Here is an 18,808-nt window from a genome sequence, read left to right as displayed (position 1 = left end):
TAATTAGGGGCTGATTACGATGCCGGTGGGTCAGACACCGATGGCATGTCGGTGTTGGACCCACCAACATCTGCCCATGTGGTCTGCCCACCACATTACGATGCAGCGAGCTGAGGGTGGAGGGATGCAGCGTAGGCCAAGTTCCCAATGGGAAATGAGGGTGAGTATAGAATTAGGGATTGATAATAATCTGCATACAAATTTAGTTTCTGTATTTTTAAGGGGGCCTAATTTAGTGTGTCCCCACACCCTGACCCACATATGCCTGCCGAAAGACATTTGCATCTCTTTAAGTGGCCTGTGACTCAAAGTTTTTGCAAAACTAAAGACTGCTTCTCAGAAGGCTGTCATCTTCTCTGCTTGTTAAGGAATTAAATGGTCCCATGTCATTCTGGTGTCAAAAAGCATGCCAAGATAGTAACATTTTTGAGATCTTGGTAATAGAAGACCCTCCAATATGAAAAGATTTGGAGTATGTATTTCTTGGCGGCCCGTTAGTCAGAATAAAATATTTATTTTGATTCACCTGAAATTAAAAGTAATCATAAAATCATAAAAGCCACCTGTTAGATCTGGGGGTCTCTAGTTGGCAATGGTATTCACCTTTGTCCAAATAGGGACCCTTACCTCTAAATCAGGATAAGGGGATACATTCCAAAATATCCCCTGCTCATCCCCTTGGTAGCTTGGCACGAGCAAACAGGCTTATCTCAGAGGCAGTGTGTTAAGCATTTGTGAATATACACAGTAATACAGTGAAAACACTACAGATGGACACAACACAGGTTTTATAAAAATAAGTATTGTTTATATAGACCTTACACAAGACCACAAACCTCAAAAATCCACAATACTGTACTTAAAGTTGACTTAAAGATGATAAAAGTTACTTAGTTCGAGTTGATGATAAATGCGACAAAGTTCTCAACAAAGTACCTGGATGCGGAACGCAAAATGAACAAAAGGCTAGCAAAAGGGGAGATGCGTCGGTTCCGTGATCCGGGGGAGATGATGTGCGTGCCTCGATGCTTGCGCAGAGTAGGGGATGCGTCGTGATCCTTACCGGTGTGGGAATGATAAGTAGATTCTCGGCTTGCAGTCTGGTTGTGATGCGCAAGATGGCGCCTTGATGCGATGCGACAATCCTGGTGCGATACAAGAAGATGGTGCCTTTGATGCGACGATGCCATGACGCTACATAGACGCCCTGGCAGCATTGAGATGACTCTGTACTTTGGACCCGCACCAGGCCCTGCCACACGCCTCTCCGGTGATGCGATGGCGACCCTCTCGATGGCGTCACACTTCTCCGGTGATCTGACAGTAGGCAGCTTCGATGAAGACACGCTTCCTGGGAGATGCAGAGGTAGCACGCTTCTCCATGACTTTTGCGATGATTTCAGCCGCGGCTGCGTCACGCTTCTTCTCGATGCGTCGCACTTCCAACTCCCAGCGACACACAGGCTTCTGCAGTTAGAATTCCCAGCAAGGAAATTCAGAGGGTAGCTGGAGATGAAGTCTTTTGTCCCTGAGACTTCAGCAGAAGGCACGCACAAATTCAAGCCCTTAGAGAATATTCTGTAAGATGATGAAAGTCCTTAAAAAGAGTTCCTTCTCCTTTTCCTTGGCAATAAAGAAACCACTGCAGGCCAACCCAGAAAACAGCACACTGGCAGAGGGGCAGTCCAAACTCCTGCAGCTTCTTTGGTTCTTCTCCTTGGCAAACGGTTTGTCTTGTTCCCAGAAGTGAGCCAAAGTCTTGGGTCTGAGGCCCAATATTTTTACTACTTTTCTCTTTGTTCTCCGAAGGCAGAGAGGCCTCTGCCTAGTCCAAACCAGTTCTTGAGCACCTTGTGTACAGGACTCCTTCTTTCCTTTCACAGTGTAGGGCAGAGACATTAGACACACCCCAGGAGGTGGAGCCAGCATTGTGGAGGGAAGGCCCTGCCCTATTCAGGTCCCAGGCGCAACTCCTCCCTCCCATCTAGATGCAGATCTTCCTATTCATCACTGGGCTGACTCATTCTGTCTCCTGGAATCCCCCAGCCCTGTCACTCAAAACTCCAGACAAGGAATACATAACCTAGCAGAGGCAGGCTTTGGATAGGTAGACAAGAAAATACCGACTTTCTAAAAGTGGTATTTTAAAACACAGAATGTTAAAACCAACTTTACTAAGAGATTTATTTTATCATTCTGAGTTCAGGCATACTACATTCGAATTTCTCTACCATGTTCCCTGAGTCAGTAAGGATTATAAGATGAAAAAATCTAACTGCCCATTCTGGCCTATGGAGAACAGGTAGCCTTGCAATGGTGAAAAACGAAAATGGCTGTAATTCACTATTAGGACATGCTACACACACCAGGGGATGTCCTACCTTACTCTTACAATGCACCCTGCCCTTGAGCCTACCATAGGGGTGTCTGATATGAAGAAAAGGGAAGGTTTAGGGACTGGCAAGTGGGTGCACTGGCCAAGTCAACATGGCCGTTACAGACTGCACACAGGCCTTGCAATGGCAAGCCTGAGACACACTTTACAAGCTGCTTCTGAGGGTGGCACAACCAGTGCTGCAAACCCACCAGCACCATTTTATTTACAAGCCCTAGGCACACATGGTGCACTGTACTAGGGTCTGACAAGTAAATCAAATAACCCAATCATGGAATCACTAATTAATACATCAATTTAACATAGGGAGCACTTGGACTGTGGCTCTGAATAGCAGTGGCACAGTGCCCAAAGCATATAGCCAGCAAAAATATATCAAAAACAGAGGAAGCAATCAGTAAAAATGGAAGGGAGACTCACGCAAATGATGCCAGGTCTAACACCATTGATAATAGCATGAAGCCATTCGCAGTACGGGACCAAAGGACCGCGTCATCCATGAACACAAAAGTACGGGGACAAGGCGAGATCTGATTCTGGGAACATCTATGGCTCTGGAGCTAATAATGAATCTAGGGCAATTATATAAAGTAAAAATAAAAAGGCCTCAAATATACAAACCTGCCTTACACCTTGAGTAACTTTTATGGTTTGGGTACAGTTGCCTGATTGTGTGTAACAGACCTTCATGAGCGTATCCCAATGGGTCTTTTTAAAAGGTCCAAAAGAGGAGGGTCAAGGCCCTCTGCTTCCACCAACCCCAACAATTTCTCTCTATCCACTAGGTCAGAGGTACAGGAGAGGATGTTAAGGTATGCGCTATAGCAGATATAGCTATGAATGTCCACCAATTCCAAGCTTTCCCCCCTCACAAGTACATCCTCATGTTTTAAACCCTATCTTGACTTCCACCTTTCCAACTAGACTACGTCCTCTATTCCTGCTTCCCACGGTTACAGTACAACCTTTCATTAGACCCACACCAGTTTACAGATGCTGTAAGGCAAAGCAAGTTCACTGTATGCCCTTGGTCAACAAGTCATTGGTAGGCTGTAGTGGGAGCACTTATCCGCTCCTAGTGTTCACAGTACTGAAGGAGCCTGGGATCACCTTTTCAATTCAATCAAATGTCGAATCCTCAATGGTTTTTTTTAGCAGCATGAAGCATAGAGGGAAGATAAGCTCATAAATCACAGGACATGCACTGTAACACAAATGGTTACATAAGAACCCAAATGGACAACCAGTTGAAGGTGAGTTAGTTTTATTACAAATTAAAAAATTGTTGGACATACGCAAACCTTAGCCTGAGAGTGTGGAAATACATGGGAAATAAAAGAATGCCAAATCTCCTGAAAAGGTTCACTCAATGGGGCATGAAAGATCAAGAAGCTTAATTGCAATCATGCATTAGATGAGGAAACGAAGGTTCAAGTCTTCTTGCATCGGCACTTGTTCTGTATGCAACATTTAATTCTAACTATCCCTACTCTAGCTCTAAAGTGGCATCCCTAAATAAAGGCGCAAGCGAAAGACGTCAGAGAGGGTAAGAGGTGTCAGTGGCAAAGCCTTCCTAGGAAGTTACTTCACCATAAAATGGGTCAAGGCATGAAGCCAAAAGCAAATGAAAGAAAGCACATCCAAGCACAGGTGCTCTCTGTCAGGGTATCAAGCAGGAATGGGGTGACTGTCCCTCTCTACAAAGCATCATATATATAAAGTTGATTCATCGAATGTCCCACAATGCTTTTCATCCAACAAGCTGTATAATGGACTCAAACATGACCCTTCCCTTCATTGACTTCTCCACGCACTTATCCCTCTGTACAGCTCGTCCTTGGTCTTCTCTCCGTCTCCCGTGTGACAACACCTCCCTCCACCTTATCTCCTGCAACCAAGCTAACTGTAACTCCTTCATTCTGCAACCTTGCCTAAGAAAACAATACCCCTACTTGTCTCCAGTACGTTGTCCACCTGCAATGCAAACGTGAGACTGAAACGTTCTGCAAATTTCACATAAGGGTTTGAACATTACTGTCAGAAATGAAGACACTCCAAGTGTAGTACAAATCGAGGCATAGATAAGTCAAGCTAAGTTAATAAATTCACCATACAATATAGTCCAGTAAATACATCAGCTGACTACATTAATTACACATCTTTATATTTGTAATTAACCTAAAAACATTTATCAGTTTGAACACACTGTTGAATCGCGTTTACAAATGAGACCTAAACATTTTAAATAGATCCATATCTTCTTCTAACATCTAATTCTCTCATAACATCGAATTAATGTATGAGTGCATTTTATAGATGATTACATTGCACTCCTAACAGGCACCCCATGTAGGATACAAATTCTCTGCTCTATCAGTCCCTCCACAAATCATCCTATCTCATCAGATAAGCCTATCAATGATCATCTAGGAAGATAACTGTGACGGGGAGGCGGATCCCTCGGATATAGACACGGATGTTGCCTTGGACTGGTGGTCCGCTGTACCGTTGACCCCCCTTTCTGTTCTCCTTGTACAGACTGATGCTTCTGACCCCGGGGAGTGGTTTCCCACGGAAGGCGAAACAGTGTGGTACCGCCCGGAAGAAAAGGAGCAGGGTCCCTTTAACCCTGGACCACAGGGCGTCATGGCCCCGCCCCCTGTGATCGACGCGGGGCCAAAAGGCAGAAGAACCTCTAAGACAGTGGACGGCGTTTCCCCGGAGGCGGAAGGAGTGTTGGAGTGGAGACGGAGAGCGGACCAGACGAGCGTTGGAGACAAAGAAGAAGGAGACGAGCGGAGCCCAGCTGATAACATGAAGCCAGGAGGCCACCGACTCGGCGACTCGCCCTGCCACGTTCCCACGGGAGGAGCGTGGCTGACAAAGGTACGGGGCAAAGTAGCGGGCTGGGTGAGGCGTAGCGGCCAGCCGTACTCCCTTTAGCCAGTGTATATATTGTAAAGCCTCTGTGCCCCTTCCCATCACGAGCACTGCAGGTTTTGTACATATCTGAGCACTTGGTTTCCCTCACTCCCGGCCCCAAAAGTCCTGTCAAGGACGCCCCAGTGATTTCCTTTTTCTTTCTTCTTTTCAACGGTCCGGACGGAGAGCGGAGCCAAACCCAGACGAGCCAACCCTCTGCCAAGACCGGTCAGACGGAGCCAGTAGAACGTCGGGGCGGCTTCATTCTGGAGTATTCGGCTTTTCCAAGAGGAGTCAGGACGGAGCCAAACGAGTTCGCCAAATTAAGAGTGACTAGCAAAAGGCGGAAAGCCTACTTAAAAATAAAACCCTCTTTACGAGCACTATTTCCGGACTCTGTCTCGGTTGTTACCACTCCCCCTGACCCTGCCCCTTTACAACTGGTGTCAGAAGTGGGATCTCCATCCCAGTCCATCTGTGATCCCGAGATGGACGCCCTTTTACAGCATCTCATTAAGGGGCAAGAGAAATTGGAATGGGCGGTGGAGCGGCAGATGTCTTCGGCCCAAGCCGATCGGGACATGTTCAAGTCCACTATTTCCGCTCAGATGGAAAATATGCAGAAAACCATGGCGCCTCCTAGCGGTATCGTTCCCCTGGAAAGCAGAGCACATGTCCCCAGCCCCACAGGAATTGCGCTGCAGAAATATGTGCAAGGGGAAGACCCCGACGCGTTCTTAATGAACTTTGAGCGAGCAGCCAGAGCGCTGGGGTGGCCTGAAGAGAAGTGGCCCTTCTTCTTGGCACCGCTACTGACTGGAGAAGCCCAGTTCGCATATCAAGTAGCGAATCCTGCTGGTAACGCCCCGTATTCACTGATCAAAAACGTGATCCTGGATCACCTGGGGTTAGACCCGGAGGCATACAGAGTCCGGTTCCGCAAAGAGAAGGGGATCCCTGGCGAGAACCCCAAAACCCTTTTCTACAGGCTGAAAATGATGGCGGACAAATGGTTGAAGCCCGAAACCTGTACCAAAGAGGAAGTACTGGCTCGAATTTACTTAGAACAATTCATGGATGCGCTCCCTTACGGATCCCAGAGGTGGCTGAGACAACACTCGGGACTTTCAGTAGAACAGGCCATTGAGATGGCAGCCAACTATGCTAGAGCTCAGCCCAGGGGCATCGGTTGGGAACAAGAGAAGAGTCCAAAACCCCTATCCGCCGGCAAAGTGGAGAAAAAAACGAGACCTGCTCCCGAACCATTCAGACCACGGCCTATGCGGATGGAGGCCCCCTTAATGCGTGGGCTGCAATGTTTTGAATGTGGCGAGTGGGGTCACATCGCCCGCCTTTGTCCTAGGAAAAGACAGACTGAGGAGCCCATGGAAGTGGGCTATCTACCCAAGGCAGTCCTTTACTCTGCTGAGTTGGGGTCCTCATTTTACGTGAGTATAAAGGTCAACGGGTACAACATTAAAGCACTACTGGACTCGGGATGCAGACAGTCGGTGGTGCAAGAACGGCTTATCCTCCCCAACCAATACGTACAGGATGCCATTGTACACATCCGTTGTGTGCATGGGGACATTAAACCTTATCCTGTTGCTCAGGTGTCCATATGCCCAAGTGACCTACCGGTTTGTACAGTGAGGGTCGGGGTAATGCCATCCCTCCCTGAGGACATGATCCTAGGAGTAGATAACCCCGACTTTCTGGACTTATTCCGGAGAACCCTGTCCGAGCAGCACTTGCCTAGGCCATGTCCCCAGTCCGCTCTGATCACTACCGAACCCTGGGTCCTTGACCGCAGTTTTAGGTTTGCCCAGTCAGAGGATAGATCCTTGTATAACGCCTGGGAGGCAGCCCATGCAGCACAGGATGGCACTAACCCCCCCTTTCCTAGGTTCGTTATAAAAAAGGACCTCCTATACAGAGAAGCCGCAGCCGGAACCGAACCACAGCTCTTGGTTCCGTTGTCCTTTCGAGAGCAAGTACTGTTTTTCGCGCATGCCCATCTGACGGCAGGGCATGCGGGGAAAGAGAAGACCACCGAGAGTATTGTAAGGCATTTCTACTGGCCAGGAATCTACAGAGACGTGCAGGAATATTGTAGACAGTGTGAGATCTGCCAGAGAAGGAATACCCATAGACCCCAGGCAGCTCCCTTACATCCCATGCCTATTATTGGGGTCCCTTTCGAACGGGTGGGTATGGACCGTATCGGACCTCTACCAAAGTCACCTAGAGGGCATCTATACGCGCTGGTTATTGTGGACTACGCGACGAGATTCATAGAGGCGTTCCCCTTAAGATCCCCCACTACAGCCAACATAGCTGAAAAGTTTGTGGAATTATTTTCTACGGTGGGGTTTCCAAAAGAGGTCGTAACAGACCAAGGAACACCTTTTACGTCCCGCCTCATGAAAGAGGTCTGCAAGACTCTGGATATCCATCATCTGAAGACCTCCGTCTATCACCCTCAGACAGACGGCCTCGTCGAGAGGTACAACCAGACGCTAAAGACGACGCTAAAAAAAATGCTGACCTCAGAAGGACCAGCCTGGGACCAGTTGCTCCCGTTGGCCTTGTACGTGCTCAGGGCTCAGAAACAGAGCAGCTTAGGCTGTTCAGCATTCGAACTGCTGTACGGGAGGCTTCCGAGAACGCTCCTGGAAATAACTAAAACTGCTTGGGAAACACAAGAAGAACAGGAAAGAAGCTCGCCTTTGGAATGTACTGCCCAACTTCGGTCCAAACTGGGGAAACTTAGAAGCCTGGCATATACCAACCTCGAACAACAGAGAAAAAAACAAAAGAAATACTACGACCGGGGAACAAGACTGAGAAGACTGAAGGTCGGGGAATGGGCTCTCGTGTTATTGCCTTCCATCACGAATAAAAATGAATGGATCGGACCCTATGAAGTAACGGAAACCCTAGGTGATACCACCTATAGACTACGGCTTTCCCCGTCCAAAACGCAAACCTACCACATTAATTTGCTAAAGAAATGGATTGGTACTCCTCCCCGTAGTGCCCATTTGGCTGTACCCAACAAGAGAAAGGAGGAATCCACCATCAAGCACCTAGTGGTGAACCCAGTGCTTACGGACGTAATGAAGCAAGAATTGAGTGAAGCCTTACTCCCCTTTTCGTCCATATTTTCAGATTTGCCAGGAAAGACAAAGCTGGGGGAACATCGCATCAAAACGGCTCCAGGCAAAATAGTGAAACAACGGCCCTATCGGATCCCAGCGGCCAGACGAGAGGCGGTGAGACGAGAGGTACGGGATATGTTGGAGCTAGGTGTGATAAGGCCCTCCACCAGTAACTGGGCCTCTCCGATAGTAATGGTCCCCAAACCGGACGGAACAAAACGTTCCTGTATGGACTTCAGAGCCCTGAATTCTATATCAACTTTCGACGCATATCCCATCCCCCGCGTCGATGAGCTAATTGAGAAGCTAGGAGACGCTGTATACATAACAACCATAGATTTAACTAAGGGGTATTGGCAGGTGCCCCTCCGAGAAGAGGATAGAAAAAAAACCGCATTTATCACCGATGAGGGGCTCTTCGAGTTCACTGTGCTCCCTTTCGGACTCCATGGGGCCCCTGCCACATTTCAAAGGCTCATGAATCAGGTACTGAAACCCTATCCCTCATTTTGCTCAGCCTACTTGGATGATACAGTGGTCCACAGCAAGACATGGAGAGAGCACCTGCAGCATCTACAGGAGATCCTCAAGGCCCTACAGGACGCAGGACTGCATGTCAACTCAAAAAAATCACGTGCTGCTTTTACAAAAGTCAAGTACCTAGGCTACGTATTGGGAGAAGGCACCATCGCTCCCCAGGAAGAGAAAGTTAAGGCCATTAGAGGCACCTGTTTTCCATCCACCAAAAAGGAGCTCAGGGCCTTCCTCCGCCTGATAGGGTACTATAGAAGATTCATACCTAAGTTCGCAGAGGTGGCAGCCCCTTTAACGGACCTACTAAGGAAAGACGTGAGGACCAGGGAAATACAGAATCCCCCCCAGGAAGCCCTAGTAGCGTTCAGCAGTTGAAAAACACCATAACGTCAGCCCCTGTACTTGAGTCCCCTGATTTCTCCAAAACGTTCGTTTTGGCCACGGACGCATCCGACATCGGCATAGGGGCCGTATTGTCACAAGTGAATAGCGAAGGCGTCGAACACCCGATCTTGTACACCAGCCTGAAGTTATTCCCTAGGGAGCGCAAATACTCCACCGTTGAACGAGAGTGCCTCGCAATTAAATGGGCCATAGAGAAGCTACAGTACTATTTGGAGGGTAAGCCGTTCATACTACAAACAGACCATGCTCCCCTGAAATGGATGTACCAGAACAGGTCCCTTAACTCCCGAGTACTCAGGTGGTTCTTAACTTTACAGCCCTATTCGTTCGCTGTGCAGCACAGAAAGGGGTCCGAGAATGGGAACGCGGATTTTCTGTCCAGGGTCATCCCTCTCCCCGATCGGGAGAGTCCAGGAGGGGAGGTGTGTGACGGGGAGGCGGATCCCTCGGATATAGACACGGATGTTGCCTTGGACTGGTGGTCCGCTGTACCGTTGACCCCCCTTTCTGTTCCCCTTGTACAGACTGATGCTTCTGACCCCGGGGAGTGGTTTCCCACGGAAGGCGAAACAGTGTGGTACCGCCCGGAAGAAAAGGAGCAGGGTCCCTTTAACCCTGGACCACAGGGCATCATGGCCCCGCCCCCTGTGATCGACGCGGGGCCAAAAGGCGGAAGAACCTCTAAGACAGTGGACGGCGTTTCCCCGGAGGCGGAAGGAGTGTTGGAGTGGAGACGGAGAGCGGACCAGACGAGCGTTGGAGACGAAGAAGAAGGAGACGAGCGGAGCCCAGCTGATAACATCAAGCCAGGAGGCCATCGACTCGGCGACTCGCCCTGCCACGTTCCCACGGGAGGAGCGTGGCTGACAAAGGTACGGGGCAAAGTAGCGGGCTGGGTGGGGCGTAGCGGCCAGCCGTACTCCCTTTAGCCAGTGTAAATATTGTAAAGCCTCTGTGCCCCTTCCCATCACGAGCACTGCAGGTTTTGGACATATCTGAGCATTTGGTTTCCCTCACTCCCGGCCCCAAAAGTCCTGTCAAGGACGCCCCAGTGATTTCCTTTTTCTTTCTTCTTTTCAACGGTCCGGACGGAGAGCGGAGCCAAACCCAGACGAGCCAACCCTCTGCCAAGACCGGTCAGACGGAGCCAGTAGAACGTCGGGGCGGCTTCATTCTGGAGTATTCGGCTTTTCCAAGAGGAGTCAGGACGGAGCCAAATGAGTTCGCCAAATTAAGAGTGACTAGCAAAAGGCGGAAAGCCTACTTAAAAATAAAACTCTCTTTACGAGCACTATTTCCGGACTCTGTCTCGGTTGTTACCACTCCCCCTGACCCTGCCCCTTTACAATAACCAACAAGAAGCACCGATCTAAACCAATGTTGTTGCCATTCTCCGTTGTCGAAACTTCTCTATATGCCTCAAGGTATTATAATAGCTGTCCTGCAGCCTTTCTATTCTTTGATCCTTCTCTTTCCGATCTCTTTCTCTTTGTTTCACTCTATACCACTTGTATCCCCTCACCATTCCAATCAAAACAATGACACAGTTAACGACAGTCAATAAAGGCCACACAATGTATTTGAACAATCCCCTTCACAAGTCTGCACCAAATCTCTGTCCTACTTTGTCCTAAACACCTTCAGTAGCTATGTCCCTCAATTCCTGATTTAAGTCAGTTATGTTACTAATGTAAATATGCAAATCATTACTACTATCTGGGATATAAGTGCAGCACTGTTGGACCTTCAGCATTCAACAGACTCCGCCTTCTTTTGCTTCCTGGTGATGTCAGCACGCGCCGACGTCATCAGGAAGCGCTGGATGCGCTGGAAGCCATTTCTTTCCTGCGCGTCCAGGAGATAGAGTTAAGTTTGGGCCTCCAGTGGGGCGGGGGGGCCGTTTCTCTGTGCCTTCAGGCATCGGGGGGAGGAAACACTGTTTCCTCTCCCCTGATGTCCCAATGCAGGATCGTGCACAGCGTCGCGATCCTGCACCAGGAATGCCCCCACTAGACACCAGGGATGTCTTTTTTAAAAAAAAGAAAGCGACCCCTTGGGCTAGGGTCGCTTCCTAGGGGGCACATAACAAATCAGACTTTTCTGCCCCCCCTGGGGGCAGATCGGGCATTTTTTTTGCGATTCTGGACTGGGGGGGGGGGCAGAAAAGCCCACTAGACACCAGGGATTGTTTATTTTTTGTAAAGGAAACAACCCCTTGGGCAACGGTCGCTTCCTGGGGGCAAATTAATTATTTTAGACTTTTCTTCCCCCCCTGGGGGCAGATCGGCTGTTTTTTTGGCCGATTCTGGACCCAGGGGGGGTAGAAAAGCCCACTAGACACCAGGGATTGTTTTGTTTTTTTAAAGGAAGCGACCCCTTGGACAAGGGTCGCTTCCAGGGGGCAATGTGAATATTTTAGAGTTTTTTGCTCCCCCTGGGGGCAGATCGGCTGTTTTTTTCCAATTCTGGACCGGGGGGGGGGGGGGTAGAAAAGCCCACTAGACACCAGGGATTGGGTTTTTTTTGTAAAGGAAGCGACCCCTTGGACAAGGGACGCTTCCAGGTGGCAATGTAAATATTTTAGACTTTTCTGCCCCCCCCCCCCCTTGCGGGTAGATCGGCTGTTTTTTTGGCCGATTCTGGACCCAGGGGGGGGGTAGAAAAGCCCACTAGACACCAGGGATTGTTTTTTTTGTAAAGGAAGCGACCCCTTGGACAAGGGTCGCTTCCAGGGGGCAATGTAAATATTTTAGAGTTTTCTGCTCCCCTGGGGGCAGATCGGCTGTTTTTTTCCAATTCTGGACCCAGGGCGGGTAGAAAAGCCCACTAGACACCAGGGATTTTGTTGCTCTTTAAAATGGAAGCGACCCCTTGGGCAAGGGTTGCTTCCAGGGGGCCCAAATTTAAAAAGATTTATATTCTGCCCCCCATGAGGACAGATACCCCATTTGTGACATACCCTGTGATATAGCCTGTTGTAATGTGTATTGTTTTTTTCTTGTAAAGTGTGATGTATTATTTTCTCTTTAGACTGTTGCAGTGTGCGGTTTCGTTACTGGTGGTTCTGCTGTTTGTGTAGTTGCATGTGTTTGTTAGGAGTCCTTTTTTGTACAATTGTAATGTAAATGTTTTTTTTGCAAAGTGTGTAGTAATACGAGTATGTTTGGTTTCTGTTTTTTTGTGATTGTGAAACATGTTTTGCATTTGTGCTTGATGTGTATTTTGCTTTCTGTAGATGAAGTTTTTTTTTCTTCTTTCTAGTGGGATATCGTTGACTATTTGCTGTGTCTTTGCAGAGTAGGTGCTGGTGAGTGTGGCTGTATTTTGTAAGTGAATTGTATAGTTTTTCAGTATATAGATCTTTGTGATAAAGGCTTACATTTTTTTACCTACTTTGCACAGTGTTGGTTGTTGAGTTGTTTGTGCAGTCTCCTTTCTTAGTATGGATAATGGCTAGCCGCCGGATTACTGCTCAGCAAGTTGTTGGAATGCTTTTTGATTCTTCCTCTGACCATGGTGCAGAGACTGATTCTGCTTCTGAGGCAGAGGTGGGAGGTGAAGATTCTGGTAGTGAGTTTTCTCTCCACATGGCATCGTCTGATGATGAAGATACTCTGAGTGCTGATGAAGCAACTTTTGGTGTGGATGAAGTGCCTGTGTTAGAGGAGGAAATTGCTGTGCCAATAGTGCGGCAAGAGGCATCTGGGGTGCAGCCTGGGGCTGCTAGACTTCACGTTGGTACAGTGAGGCAAGAGGCAGCAGGGGGTTGCAAGTCTTCTCATTGAAAGTTCTGACCTCTGGGTTGCCCCAGGCATGGTGCAGCTGGCATTGCCGGACTTTACTGGTGCTCCAGGGTGTAGGGTGAACACTGAAAACTTTTTGCCGATTGATTTTTTTCAATTGTTTATGGATGATGTGTTTTTAGATTGTTGAGACTAATTTGTATGCAGAACAGTTTTTGAGGGACAACAGTGCCAGCCTTAAGCCCCACGCTAGAACTACCCGGTGGACTCCCACAAATTTGGAAGAGATGAAAAAGGTTTTGGGTTTAACTTTTTTGATGGGCTTGCTTAGAAAACCATCAATGGCTTCATATTGGTCTACTAGTCCCTTGATGGCAACTGCTATATTTCCGGCAGTCATGAGTCGTGATAGGTATTTGCTTCTGCTTCGGATGACGCATTTTGTTGATAATGGTTTAGCTTTGCCACAAGATCACCTTGATTGTGACCGGCTTTTCAAGATTCGGCCTGTCATTGAGCACTTTGTTGATTGATTTCCTGAGATCTTTGCTCCTGGGAAAGAAATTGCAGTGGATGAGTCTTTGGTGTTGTTCAAGGGTCGCTTGGTATTTAGGCAATACATTCCTAGTAAGTGGGCACGCTATGGAATTAAGCTGTATATGCTGTGTGACAGTCGGACTGGATTTGTCTCTAATTTTAGGGTGTACACCGGTAAGGAATCCAGGATTAACCTCCCTGGTTGTCCGTCCACTTTTGGAGTGACTGAGAAAATTTTGTGGGAACTTGGTAGAGGATTTTTTAACAAAGGCCATCATTTATATGTAGATAACTTCTACACTGGTGTGCGGTTATTCAGGGAATTGGTCAAAGTGGACACTGTTGCTTGTGGCACAATCTGCTCTAACCGTAAAGGTTTCCCAAAAGAACTGTTTGTCAAAAGCTTGCGCGGGGACAGTGCAGTGCATTGCGTTTTGAGGAGCATCTAGCTGTGAAGTTTTCAGACAGGAGAGATGTCTACATGTTGACTTTCATACATGATGAAAGCACTGAACTGGTGACTGTTTGGGGTCAGGTTGCAGAAGCGCGCAAACCTGTGTGCATTTTAGACTATAATAGGCACATGGGTGGTGTTGACAGAGTAGATCAGAGGTTGGAACCGTATGCTGCTCTTCGTAAGGCTTACATTTGGTACAAGAAGTTGGCTATCCATCTTTTCCACTTGGCAACCTTTAATGCTTTTGTTGTGTTCCAGCAATCTTGTCCTCAGTCAAAGATGACTTTTGTAAAGTTTCAGGAGTCTGTAATAGGCAGCCTTGTTTTAGTGGAACAGGCAAGTGTTCCTAGACTTGGAGTGGTGGAGGATGTTGCCAGATTGAAAGATCGCCACTTTCCTGATCAAATTCCTCCTACATCCTCAAAAGACTTTCCCACTAGGAGATGTAGAGTCTGTTGGCGAAGAGGTTTGCGGAAGGAGGTTCGTATGTACTGCCCCGACTGTCCTTCTAACCCTGGGCTGTGCGCACCTGCTTGTTTTAGAATGTACCACACGCAAAATAATTTTTGGGAGCATCCATGAGTGGTAAAGTGAACTGCCTGGCCTCTATTCTTCAAAACTTATTGTTCAGTTTCAAAGATGGCATTTGTGTAGTGTTTTTAGTTTTAGTTGTTGTGTTAGTAGATTTGTATCAATTTGCAATTTGATTTGATTTTTTTATTTATATTGAAAAAAACTAAAGTATGATGTTGGTTTGCGTGTAGTGTCGATTGTCTGACGGTGTGCATGGTCTTGCGCTTGGCTGGTGGTGTCTGTGGACTAGTGCTTGGCTGGCGGTGTCTGTGGACTGGTGCTTGGCTGGCAGTGTGTGTGGACTGGTGCTTGGCTGGCGGTGTTCATGGTCTGGTGCTTGGTTGGTGGTGTGCGTGGTCTTGCGCTTGCCTGGTGGTGTGTTTGGATTGGTGCTTGGCTGGTGGTGTGCCTGGGCTGGTGCTTGGCTGGCAGTGTGTGTGGAGTGGCGCTTGCCTGGTGGTGTGTGTGGACTGGTGCTTGGCTGGTGGTGTGCGTGGTCTGGTGCTTGGTTGGCGGTGTGCGTGGTCTTGCGCTTGCCTGGTGGTGTGTTTGGATTGGTGCTTGGCTGGTGGTGTGCCTGGACTGGTGCCTGGCTGGCGGTGTCTGTGGACTGGTGCTTGGCTGGCGGTGTGTGTGGACTGGTGCTTGGCTGGCGGTGTGCGTGGTCTGGTGCTTGGTTGGCGGTGTGCATGGTCTTGCGCTTGCCTGGTGGTGTGTTTGGATTGGTGCTTGGCTGGTGGTGTGCCTGGACTGGTGCTTGGCTGGCGGTGTGTGTGGAGTGGTCCTTGCCTGGCTGTGTGTGTGGACTGGTGCTTGGCTGGCAGTGTGTGTGGTCTGGTGCTTGACTGGTGGTGTGTGTGGTCTGGTGCTTGGCTGGTGGTGTGTGTGGACTGGTGCTCGGCTGGCGGTTTGTGGGAAGTGACTTAATGCTGGTTACTACACACAGTGCTAGCTGAGCGCCACTCCATGCAATCCATGAGCTTGTGTAGTTGCTGTGTCAGGAATGTGGACGTGTGAAAGTGATGGGCACTTGAATGGCGTTGTCTGCTGGTGGAAGTGTAGTAATGTGATGGGTCCGCGGCTGGCGGTGTGAATGTTTTGTATGTGTCACACGTATGAAAGGTGTATGAATGGCCTGTAAAGAGGTTGGTGCCTTGTTGTGGCTTTACAGCTCACGAGCTGTGAGTCAATGGTTCAGTTTCTCGTCCTTTCCATTATTAACAGTGCATTTCATTTTTTGTGAAATCACTTGTAAATACAATTGTATATACTGAACCATCACTCACCATCGTGCCAAATCCAACCAGTATGTGTGTGTGTTTGAGGACTTGATGTCTGTGTAGTAATTGGGTTTTTTTTATGTTTGAAGCAGGGCGCACCTTGTCACTTTTTTGTAAATGTTGTGATGAGTTGCTTTTGTGCCTGGTGGTGTGAATGGTCTTCTGTGTGTCAGGTATGAAATGTGTGTGAATGGCCTGTAAAGCGGTTGGTACCTTGAAGTGGCTTTACAGCTCACAAGCTCTGAGTCATTGGTTCAGTTTTTTTGTCCATGTAATTGACAGTGCATTTCATTTTTGTGAAATATCTTGTTAATAAAATTATATATACTGAACCATCACTCGCCCTGGTGCCAAATCCAACCAGTATGTGTGTGTGTTTGAGGAATAGATGGCTGTGCAGGGATCTTGGTCTATTTAGTCTCTCTGCCAAGGTGTACATTCCACCTACGAATAACCTACAAATTGTAGATATTGTTGAAAACCCATGGTGATGTCTCTCTGGTGAAATCTGACAATTAATTTTATCCACAATATCCTGCAAAACTTACAATGTCCGTCATATTTCCCTTGCAATATTGCTCCCAAATTGTCACGCTGCAGAAGTAAACAACTAATTTTGTCAAAACTAATTGGTTTACCTAGGGGGGTCACATGGGTTTTTCACTCCTACCTCGGTTGCCATCTATGGAAACCTAGCAAACCCACACATTTCTGGAAAGAAGACACCTGGGGGCTTTCAAGGGGGTATGGCTTGCGTGGATCCTCCAACGTTCCTTTACCCAGAATCCCTAGCAAACCTCAAATGTAGCTGAAAAAATTAGTTTTTTCACACATTTTTTGTGTGTAAAAGCGTGGCATCACTGGGCTCACACAAATTTCCTTCCACCCAGCATACCCCCAGGTCTCCCGATAAAAATGTTACCTCACTTGCATGGGTGGCTCACGGACCCGCAACAGGCAAGGGCCCAAAACATAATGAGGCGACATCCAAATTACCTATCACAAAACAACCTGGTTTTGCAAGGGGGTTCCCATGAGGTTTTGGCCTGGGGCTCGGCGGCCACCCAGGGAAACCTACCTAACCCATACATTTCTGGAAACTAGACACCTGAAGGAGTCTAGAGAGGTATGGCTTGCGTGGATCCTCTAACGTTCCTTTACCCAGAATCCCATGCAAACCTCACTTTTAGCTGAAAAAATCATTATTTTCCCATATTTTTGGGTGGGAAAGCGTGGCATAACTGGGCTCACACAAATTTCCTCCCACCCAGCGTTCCCCCAGGTCTCCCGATAAAAATGGTACCTCACTTGCATGGGTGGCTCAAGGACCCGCAACAGGCAAGGGCCCAAAACCTAATGAGGCGACATCAAAATTACCTATCACAAAGCAACCAGGTTTTGCAAGGGGGTTCCCATGAATTTTTGGCCCGGGGCTCGGCGGCCATCTAGAGAAACCTATGCAACCCACACATTTCTGGAAACTAGACACCCGGGGGAGTCCATCGAGGTATGGCTTGCATGGGTCCCTCATCATTCTCCTACCCAGAATCCACTGCAAAGGTCAAATTTCGCAAAGAAAATCGCTTTTTTCTCACATTTCTGTGTGGTAAAGTTGTGCAATCTGCATGGATCCGCAAATTTCCTCCCACCCAGCGTTCCCCTAGGTCTCCCGATAAAAATGGTACCTCACTTGCGTGGGTAGGCATAGTGGCTGCAACTGGAAAAGGCCCAAATCGTACGGTGGAGACTTAAAAATTACCTACAGCAAAACAACCTTATTTTTGGGGGGGGGGCACCTGAGTTTTTTGCCCCGTGCTCGGCGGCCATCTTAGGAAATTACCAAACCCAAACAGTTCTGAAAACTAGACACCCGGCGGAGTCCAGCAAGGTATGGCATGCGTGGGACCCCCAACGTTTTCCTACCGAGAATTCCCTTTCTTCGTGTAAATCAGATTCTTCCTCAGACCCCACTGTCTCGTCTCCCTCAGAGGCAACGTCAGCATCATGCTCAACTGGATACCCCTGGGATCGCTCCAAATTTTGTTCAGCCTCCACCGATCTCTCTACAGCTTGGCTTACCATCTATACCAAACCCCCAGTCACAATCGTCAATTTTTAAGACAGGGGAGATGTTTCTTAAGTGGAATTTGACACTCTCCGCTTGTGAGAGGATCCAATTCGAAACTCCGCCACAATTTACAGCAATAGTAGTTACCAGTATCACTTGTTATGGTCCAAGAGATCGGGCTTCGACGAAGTCGTTCCTCACATGTCTCTTTACAAGTATTCCATTGCCAGGGGCCAGATCATGACAGAGATCTCTGCTCGTTGGTAAAGTTGCTGCTTCTACCTGATGAGACCCAGAATGAACTACATCACCCAACTGTTTACAGTCGCCGAGAAGGGCAATGCATCAGGCCATTTCAAAAATATGGAATGACAACCCTTTGCCAATCTGGATTTCAGAGTGCTGTTGACCTGCCCAACTATTCACGATGCTACAGGCCTATAACTGCAGTGTAGTCTTTGTTCCATCCTAAAGGCTGCACACAGTAATTTCAGGACCACATTATTGAAATGAGTCCCTCTGTCTGATTCCAATGTAGTTGGAAATCTGAACCTCTGAAATTATTCCCTCAACAACTGCTTAGCTACTGTGAGACGGTACAAAAGGGGGTGGTGATGGACGGAGCATCTGAACCAATCAAACACTCACACCCAGTCAACAGATCTGGGTTTAATCCATCACCGTTCTTTAGCCCACTCTGCCACCCCAGTGCAGACATGGCCATATGCAAATC

Source organism: Lissotriton helveticus, chromosome 11 (assembly GCF_964261635.1).
Source record: "Lissotriton helveticus chromosome 11, aLisHel1.1, whole genome shotgun sequence".
NCBI classification, from domain to species: domain Eukaryota; kingdom Metazoa; phylum Chordata; class Amphibia; order Caudata; family Salamandridae; genus Lissotriton; species Lissotriton helveticus.
Note: the sequence above shows the minus strand (reverse complement) of the source record.